The sequence below is a fragment of the Chiloscyllium plagiosum genome, unplaced genomic scaffold, assembly GCF_037043375.1.
Source record: "Chiloscyllium plagiosum isolate Xiang-an unplaced genomic scaffold, Cpla_swu_hap1 HiC_scaffold_44, whole genome shotgun sequence".
NCBI lineage: Eukaryota > Metazoa > Chordata > Chondrichthyes > Orectolobiformes > Hemiscylliidae > Chiloscyllium > Chiloscyllium plagiosum.
The window spans coordinates 54,509,941-54,520,359 of record NW_028270182.1 but is presented as its reverse complement, the minus strand read 5'-3'; the positions used below and the strand labels follow the sequence as shown (position 1 = coordinate 54,520,359).

The 10,419-nt window shown below is 40.7% G+C and overlaps 1 non-coding gene across 1 annotated transcript; it reads left to right on the top strand.

The window, feature by feature from the left end:
- The first annotated feature begins 4,102 nt into the window (after positions 1 to 4,102).
- Positions 4,103 to 4,175, top strand: trnac-aca (transfer RNA cysteine (anticodon ACA)). The gene has a single exon. It is a non-coding gene; the product is annotated as a tRNA-Cys (tRNA).
- The last annotated feature ends 6,244 nt before the right edge of the window (positions 4,176 to 10,419 follow it).

Below are 10,419 nucleotides of genomic sequence, written 5' to 3'. Positions count from 1 at the left end.
ACTGCTGCAGTCCAGTAGTGCACGTGGTCCCTGATCATTGGCAGGTGAGGAGTTACAGGTTAAACACCTGGAAATGATGAAGGAATAGCAATGGATATCCAAATCAACAGCATCAGATTGTAATTCTACCCCGTCTTCCATCTATCAAACTGTACAAGATGATTCACAGGAATGTGAAAAGGCAACACTTGACACTAAGCCACATAAAGAGTTGTTTCGGCACTTGACCGAGCCTGTTTGAATGGGGTCTCTCTCAATTATATGCTTCAAATCAATTTTACACGGTATTAGAAGGATTGATTTGCAATCAGCAAAATTGGATCAAAGATCACTGCAGAGTCTGACGGAGCCACATCATTTATGCTAACCTGAATAATATGGAGTTCTGAACAGGAAAGGTACAAACTTCGTTGAAAGTCGGGAGAAACATGTGTGGGCGAGGCTTCAGCTGATCATCTGGCCTGGCAAGACGCAAAGCGAATCAGCACAGTGAGAAACTTTGTAAATGTCAGTATTGTGGAAAAGGAGAAAGTGAGGATCGCAAATGCTTGCAATCAGTGTCGAAGAATCTGGTCCTGGAAAAACACAGGCCGTCAGTCAACATCCAATCAGAAGCCCTTCATCAGGAGATTAAATGTCCCAAAATAGGAAACAAGGGGCAAAACAAGTAAGAACAGGAAAGAGGTCGTACTTCAAAAGTTAACTGGACTAAAGTTTGAGTCAATTCGACCAGACAGGCTTCATCCCAAAATGTTGAAGAAAGAGGAAGATAATGAGAGAATGTGGATGCGCTGGGAGTCATCTTTCAAGTTATGTGATCTCTGCAAAGTCTCCAGTGGAGAGGAATTCACGTTGGAACCCCATCGTTTTGCTTGTTCAGAAGGCGTTTTATCAGGTCCCACACAACTTCACGAAATACAATGCGGTTGTTGAAACCATACCAGCATTCATTAAGGATTGTTTACCAGCTGGAAAGCATAGAGTAGGAATAAGTGCACTTTTCTCTGGTTGGTGTTCTGTTACTGGTGGAGTACCACAAGGATCAGTGACAGCAATGCTGCCTCACAGTACTAGAGACCGGGTTTCAATTCCAGCCTCACACGATTGCCTACATGAAGTGTACACATTCTCAGTGTCTGCGTGGGATTCCTGCGGATGCTGCTGTTTCTGCACACAGTACAAACATTCACGGTTCAGGTGAATTGCCCACTTTATCCAGGAATGTACAGGCTAGGTGGATTGGGCATGCGACATGCAGCATTATAGGGAGAGAGTGGTGCCTCATTGCAACGACTGCATTACCGGGATACTATGATCCGATGCTTGAACCAAATTGTTCCCAACCATTATACATGATTTGGACATTTGGACCTCTTGTAATTTTTCCAAACTTGTTGATGACACCAACGGATCAGAATGTGCATTGTGAGGAGGACGGAGGGAGCCTTCAAGAGAAGTTTGACAGGCTCACAGATGGATCAGGACATGGCAGTTTATCCATACCACATGATAGCTCCACAAAGAACTTCAATAATCTGTTTAAATCTAACTACCCTTTCGCAAAGTATCTTAAATTTGCATCATACCCTTGATTTTCTTTCTCTAAGTACCTTGGTCAACAAGTATAATAAAAAAAACTGAGAAGCTTTCATGTGACAGATGTTAAGCTAACTGCCTGTCATTTCCGCCTTGACCTCCCTTCTGTTCTGACTAAATAAAACTCACTGATCTGCATTGGTTCCCAGGATGCCTCTCCACTGAATTTGTAATTCTCAGATTTGCTGTCAAATCCATCCATGGTCTTACACCCCATTAATCCACCACTGCTTCGAGCCTAACATCCCTCTGTGTTCTTCCCACTCCTCTAAATCTGCTCTTGTATTCGAACGTTCCTTACTCCCCCACTGACAGATGTGGATTTCACACTGAATGAAAGTATCTGAAGCAGGTTTGTAGTTCACTAAACAATACAGGCGACTGCTCTTGGCGTTAATAAGTAGTTCTACAACATCACCATGTTATCTAAACAAATTAGATCAATTCATTCTCATGCCTATGATGTAGATTTCTGCAAAATACGAGACTACTTTCTGTGTGCTGGCAAGTACAGTATCTTTCTCTAACCCCAGTTTCATTTTGACTGTGACAAAGCACATTTTACTGCTAAAAATGTGTTGCTGAAAAAGCGCAGCAGGTCAGGCAGCATCCAAGGAGCAGGAGAATCGACGTTTCGGGCATAAGTCCTTTTTCAGGAATGGCCCATGTCCGAAAATTCGATTCTCCTGCTCCTTGGATGCTGCCTGAATTGCTGCGCTTTTCCAGCAACACATTTTCAGCTCTGATCTCCAGCATCTCCAGTCCTCACTTTCTCCACATTTTACTGCTCCCTCACTCACTTATAACTGTCCTTTATTTGACATCTTCATTTCTAGTTTTGTGTGTGGTGGGCCAGTGACAGCCTTATGTGGAATTCCAGATTGTTATGAAGTTGAAAGTGTATACTGCACCTTTAAGAGAGGTAGAATGTTGTTCTGCACTGAAAGCTTATGAGAGCAGTGTCAGAGTTTACTGGAGTATTGAAAATATATAACATTTGGCTGTGAAATAGGTACCTGAGATGGTTGCTATTTTGACAACAATTCAAATTTAACCAACGAGTTTCAATTACGTCTCAGTAAAGTAAAAGCCAATCGATTTCGAATTTATTACTCTGCCAACATCGAACCAATGACATAATCCGATTTTGGGGATAAGAAAGGCAAACATGTTGAACGTCAGACAAAGTTACTGTAATCAAGGGAGAACTATAGGAGAAAAAGACAAGCCAAAAACAAGAAGACTTAATTGTGAAATGTAGTGGAATGAGGCTGGCATTTTGTGCAGCTAACATCAAATAAATGTTATCATGAAAGCTGCTGGGTTGCGCTGTTGAATCTTATCATTACCTCGATCACATGTGCCCCACACGCTGACAAATGATAACTCGGCCGAATCTCAGTTCATCTGCTGCTGAAACTTTCATTTTTCCCCCTTTTATATCAATGGAGGAGACTTTAAATGAAAAGGCTGGCGATTTTGGTCGAATGGCAAATTGTAGTTCTTGAGGAATGATGCTTTAAAATGAACATCAAACGCGGCTGTAAACATTCAGCGAAGGAACAAAAAATGCAGTGACACTGCTGCAAGAGTGCCACATAACCCCGAACAACTTAGTTGTGTAGTGGAGCTAATGGCAGTTCATTTCTCAATAATTATCAAATAAAAGGGTAGGAATAATAGGGTTTTTTCACAACTCCAATGTAGTGTGTCAATATAATGCGAAATAATTTTTGAAGTGATTTCAAGAGCACTGTTTTGATCAGTCATGGCAAGACCAACAAGAGCAGCACAATAGGAGGAATGGCGTCGGGAGAGCATCTTGGTGGGAGAGATCATAAACCAGTCAGCTGAACGTCAGACTGAAAGCCACCTCGCTCAAGAATTAGACTAGTATTTTTGACAAGGTGTGTGTTTATTTCACCATGGCAAACTAGTTTTCAGCAAGATACTTGTTTGTGGATTGAAAGAATATCGACAACTGGGACAGTCTAAATTACAAAGAAGAATTCTGCATACAGTCAATTCTTGGAGAGGCATCTGTGCAGAGAGATGCAGAGGAATGTTTACGTCATCTGCCGTTCTAATATGGTTGACTTTGCACTGGATTAATTTCCATGAAGGAATTTTTTTTGCACCGTTCACAGTATTCACTTTCCTGCATACTCACAAAAGTCGTTACTGTACTCGAAACCTATGAAAGTTAACTGGTATATATATAATGTGGTGATTAGGCTCACATTCACGTCAGTTATGCTGAAGAAGTGGATTCGCAATTAATCAGATCAGCAGTGATTCCATTGAATGACTGAGCAGACAGATTGTGAATGGAAGCTTCATGAGGACATATGCGGTTTTTTTTTAAATTCGCTGCTTTGAAAGTTGATGAAGATTAGACTGAAGCAGTGACAGTGATTATCTTTATTGCTTGTTCAACTGGTGAACATGACTGCTATTAACCGTGTCCGTATTAACATCACGGCTCTTAAGGCTGTGCCTGCGCATCGGGCCAGTGGCGCAATGGATAACGCGCCTGACTACAGATCAGGAGACTGTAGGTTCGTAACCTACCTGGCTCGCAGGCAAAGCCGACTTTAATACCGCTTAAAAACTGATTTTTCTAAAGCCGAAATAAGGTATGAGCTCTTCATCTTCAGGAAAGAGAATGCCTTCATTAACTGTCCCAGAGAACATCAGAATCAATGTTCCAGCGTCACCACAGGAGGGAAGCCGAATAGTCGTACAGTTGCTCATGGGCACCTTTACATTTCATAAATCCAACGATCGAATAACTGTTGCTCGCGGTGATGCTCTGTTTTGAGCATTTTTCGATACTCTTTGGCCAGTGGATTCAGAGAAGACTGAAGAGTTAATTGTCCAACTGATCTTTATAGAGTGTGAGTTCCAGACTCTTCCACCCACTGACTGATAAAGTTTTCCTACCAGTCTATTCAAAGCATTCTGCATCTTATCTGAAATTTACAAACCCTGGTGATCGATCAAGAGCAAATGTTTCCTTCAATCTGTAATTCCTTGCTCCTCATTATTTCGTACACGTCAATCATGTCTCCTCACAATCAGCTCTATTCTGAGAAAAACAACATTTTGAAAGTCTTGTGTTCACTGAAATTTCTTGCCTGTTTTTAACAGTTCGGTGAGTGGAGTATTCCCACTGCTAACATTCAGCACAAACTTTCAGTAAAAGTCACTCAATGCGCGGAACCGTTGTACTGCCCTTTTCGTCAACAATGTGTAAACGTCCCCTGTAACTTTCGATTTCGCATCCCGTTGGGCTATTCCTTCGTGTTCAACGACATATCCCAAGAAGGTGACTTTGGTTTTGGCAGATTCACTTTCAGCTAGGTTTACAAATCAGTTTGACTTCCGAATTCGATCAAAAAAGCCTGTTAAATGCTGTAAATATTCAATACACGAGAGACTGAAAGTCACCAGCCACAATATACACCAATGAGTTGCGTATTCGGCAATTACCCTGTCAGTTAACCACTGAAATGTGGCTGAAGTGTTTTTCGTACAAACGGCATTACTATAAATTTCTGCAGTCCATTTGGTGCTTTAAAATTGCCTTTGATCTTTCTGACAAAGTTCACTCCCAGTAACCTTTGAGGAAGTCCAACTTAGAAATGTAAGTTGCTCCTCCAATCTTTTCCACACAGTTCTCCGCCTGCAGATATGTATACGCATCAGTCGTTCTAACAACATTGATTTTGTGATAATCCACACAGAACTGTTGGGTCTTATCTGCCTTTGGCACCATGATGATGGGTGAACTCTCTTCATTGAAACTCACTTCGGTTATGCCATTTTGATGCATACGTGACATCTCCTTTTAAACTTGTACAACTTTAAAGGGTTATGCCTGCAAGGATGTTACAGAGTCAGAACAGCATCTCCTATATTTACATCATCTACAATTAGATTATTAATTCCCAGTATATTTCAGCAGATCTCCCCATGCAAGAGTAATAACTCTTTCGATTTTCTTCTGGAAGATAACTGAATAACTTTACCAATATTAGACAACTTTTGCATTGTCCAATATTATTTCAGGAACGCCCAATGCAGAATTCCCTGACATTGGTTCTTCCCAGTATGTCGTAGTCAATAACACATTCTCCACTTGCGTTCGTTCTCTTCCAAAATACCGTTAGAGCATATTCCCATCGCATTCTGTGAGATTCCTTCATGACTGGAGTCCCTATCAAGTAGCTAACCTCACTCAATTTCCTCTCAATTTGATAAGGTCTTTTAAACCATGCTTTAAAGTTTCACCGATTAATAAATTTTAAATAATTGCATTATTCCCAGCGGCAAAATTGTGATTTTTTTGATTTCTCATACACTTCCTGCTTCACCATTTGCTGCGATACTTTTAAATACTGTCTCGACAACTGCCCAACATTATTTAGTTCAACTCTAAAATTTGACAGATCATCCAAATGTGCGGACTCTGTAATCTGACTTATTACTTTTTCCTTAATAAATTTTAATGGTCCTCTTACTTTATGCCCAAAATTGGTTTCAGATGGACTTAGTTTGGTGGATTCTTTTAGTGCATCTCAGATCGCAAACAGCACTGACGCAACTCCCTTATGGAAATAATCTGGCTTCTCCGAGCCACAAAGCCTCAACATAGTCTTTAATAATTGACGTCACCATTCCAGTGCACCCTGTGATTCTGGATTGTGCACAGTAGATTTGAATCGTTTTATTTCCAAGCTATCTATACACTCCTTGAAAAGTTTGGACGTGAAGTTTGACCCTTGAGCTAATTGGATCTCTGATGGTAGTCTTAATCTAGTTTTTTAAAAAACCGTAATTCATCCACTATCTTTTAGCTGTCAAATTGCATGATTGAACAACATTTGGAAATCTCGTCAATACATTTCTTTCTGTTAATTAATACTTATTCCCATCTTTTCGTGGATGTAGGTAACCTACACAATGAATGAAGACACTTAAGAAAGATTCCTCGAACGCAGGGATAGATATTAAATGTGCAGGCTTTATTATTTACAATGGTGTTCCTATTAGTTGAAATGTATGACACGTCTGGCAAAATTCAAATGCTTTCCCCTGCAATCCAGGCCGTAGAAATGTCTTTGTATTTTAGCCTCCGTTTTCATCACGCCGACGTACCCTCCAATTTGTGGCACATGCGGCACTCGCAGCACCACTTTTCTGTACCCTATTGGAAAAATAAATTCTGCCCATTTCTCACTTGCTTGAATATGTGTTGCTCTCCATTTCCTCCTTAACATATCATTTGCTAAGAAATATCACAAGGGGATGCATTCACTCTCCTTGCAAGTACATGTCTTCTGATCCAACTGCTTTAATTTTTCATCTTTCTGCTGTAACTCAGTAGCAGAGCAGAGCTGAATATACTTGCATTATTAACGCTGTCCCCTGCTGTGTCCCACTTACCTTACAAAAAAAAATTAATCATATTTCAGCTTCCTTATCCGTGTCTTTTGAATTGTCCTTCTTCAGCTTGTGACTCTGTGATCGCGTTAAGAAACAATCTGGGAAAATTCCTTGATAAACGTCCTGCATTGCTGCACTTGCCTGCATCTCGACTGGCTTTTCAACTGGAAAAGGCAGTACACTTACCGGTGATTGAGCTATATCATTTGCAAGCACAAATTGTATTATTGGAGCTGAGAGTTTGAACAGACCTCCCACCACAAATTCTCAACACTTTCAGGCCACTCTATCCTCATTGTACATAACTGAGCAATATTTCGTCCCACCATGAATTCCCGTATACACAGTTCTTCAGGAGTACATGTTTCTCCCTCGTTCTGAATCACAGACAGGCACGATCCTGTGTCCCTCAATATTGTTACCTCTCTATCTGCAACCCCTGGCCAAGGTAAATAAACTTTAACTTTGCAGGTATATTATTAAAGCAGATCTGGCACTTCCCCCTTACCAACCTCTGATCGGCTTGTGCACTCTGATGCAGTTTTCCACCCGCCACTGTGCTTTCTATTGCCATGCCAACAAAACATCCAGGCTTGTTTCGTTTCCCTGCATCTGACTTTACAGTGTTTTCCTTGTTCTCCAACACTGATTTCATGTGGCCTACTTTATTGCAATGAAAACCTCAGACCTTGTTCCCTTCAAGTTTCCTATTTACCCTCTGAAAAGTTATCCTGATGATTTTCACAGAGATTTAACTTTCCCTTTCCACGTGAGGATTTCTCTTTGCCCCAATTTCTATCACTCAGACTTAAAATGATTCTGGAAGCCCATCCTTGTTTTATGGACCACTTCATAAAAATCAGCCATTTCAGCTGCTAACCTTGTCGTTTTAACAATATGCTCTTCCAGAGTAAGCTTATTTTCAGCCTTTATCACCAGCCTTTTAAGGTAAATTCCTTTAATAATTGCCAATTTCTGAAGTTCAAACCCTGTCTCCCTTTCTCTCTGCTCTGCTGCTCTCTCTATTCTTCCCCCTTTCTACTTCGAATCGTATCTCAAACTGCTTCAAATCTGGTGTCCTTTCCTTATCTCTTGAGTCTAACTGAAGCTGCTTCATTGTCAAACAGAGTTTAACTATCTCTACAGATTCTCATGGATATTTCAGCTTAGTTAAATGCTGACCTACTGCGGGAATGATCTCTCCTTTCCTCACAGAAAGAGGCAAATACAATCCCAAAATGTTTGCTATTTCCAGAAGCCCGGCCTGAATTATTTTTTTCTAAAACTACCAACTTGACATCGTCCATAGCAAGACAACTCTTTGTACCTAAATGAGACATTGCTTTCCCAAGCATTGCCTACACCAATCCAAATCAACATCCGAAATAAAGACGAAAGCACCTCTCAGTTGTTCTTTTAATCCATCAACTACCTCCCAATTTGTTATGAACGAGGCTAAACCATTCAAAAAGTTATTAAGCAGTCAACCCAGACCGTAACATTACATTTTTTTCGTTAAGCATACAGTGAAAATGATCAGAGGAAGCTAGTTACAAAGATTATTCACAAAATGACGGATTGAAAAACAAAAGACAGAATATAGAATACCCACAGAACATAGTCGATCCAAAGTAGACTTACTTATGCTGTTCTGAAAATACACAACAATCCGAAAAAAAACACCTTAAAAACAGTAAAAATGAAACAGAAGCTTACAGTTAAAAATTAAAAGGGCAGAAGGAGAGAGGTTATTAGTTAATGCACCACTGCTGCAGGATCAAACAAACCGGAAATCAGATTTCCGGAATGACCACTATTTTTCCATTATACTGTTCATTTCAAAACATTAAATCTTTGGCCTTAAACTTCAGCTGTTTACGGAGAAACGAAAGTCCTCACAGTGAACACTTTCATCTCTGTAACACTTCATCCGATTCGGAGCCTGAACTGTTTTAAAATGCCTTTCGTAAAAAAAAGATATCAAGAGACATTATCCTTGAGAAAAAGTACAGCTCCGTTTCTTTTTAAAAAAGAGAACATCTTTGTGAGAGCCCAGTCCGTCCAAATTATCTTCATAAGTGAAACTCTTCGAACAGACAATATCCTGGTAAATCTGTTCTGCACCGTTTCCAATGCTATCACATCCCTGCTATAATAATAATTGCAGAAAGACACACATTACTCCAGCTAGAGCCGATTGAGCAAATGAAATTAACAACTTAAAAAGCCACAGAAACTGCACTTTTCCACTAATGTGACTTTTACACAATACTGCACCGTGGAGACAGTAAGGACTGCAGAAACGAGAACTCAGAGCCGACAGTGTGGTGATAGAAAACACAGTAGGTCAGGCAGCATACGAGGAGCGGGAGAGTTGATGACTCTGGCATAAACCCTTCATCAGGAATGAGGTTTGTGGCCGTGGGGACTGATAGTTAAATGGGAGGTTCGGCGGTTTGAGGACGTGACATGCGTGTGAATGCGAGGAGTAAATAAAGGTGGAGAACAAGATATCAGTTCTGACAGGAGGCGGAGCGGGTAGGTTGGAAAGGTGATGTGCTAGTCATGAAGGCAATGCTGAGTTGGAATCATGAAACTAGAATAATGTGAGGGAAGGGCGAATGAGGAAACTAGTGATCCCATGTGGCATCAAGAGCCCAAGGGGAAGATGAGGCCTTCTTCTTTCTGGCGTCAGATGTTCAGGGAATGTCAGTGAAGGAGGCGCAGGACCTGCATGTGCTTGGCAGATTGAGAGGGGGAGAATGAATTTCATCAGTGATCAGCTTCTAACTTCATATCCAAACTATCATTATGAACATGTTGTTACATCTTAGGAACAGTATCTAACACTACCCCGCCTGAGGAGAAGGCGAGGATTGCAAATGCGAGAGATTAGAGTCAGGAAGGATGGCACGAGTTAGAAGAGTGGTTCGGTAACATCGGAGGAGCAGGAGTGTCAATCTTTCCAATATTCCTGACGATGAACTTATGCTCGAAACATCGACTTTCCTACTCCAAAGATGCTGCCTTACCAGGTGTACTTTTCCGGATCCACACATTTAACTCGACACCACCTCATTTCAACTGAATAGGAAAATTAAGATGCACCTGTCACCACTCAGTGCGAGACAAACTGCAACATTCTTTTCCCCATAAATATCAGATCACTAAAGAACTGAAAAATGCAGAGGCTAAATATCTGAGAGAAAAGAAATAATTGTTGTAGAACTTAGCATCCTGTCAGTTCAACTGAATGTTTGGATATTAAGCTTGGTAAAGGAAAAGAGAAAGCTGCAATTCAATAACTGCTACGTTCCGTTTCTCAAAATTAAAAAGGAGTTTCATGAACTGGAATGTTTCCATCAGGCAATGCAT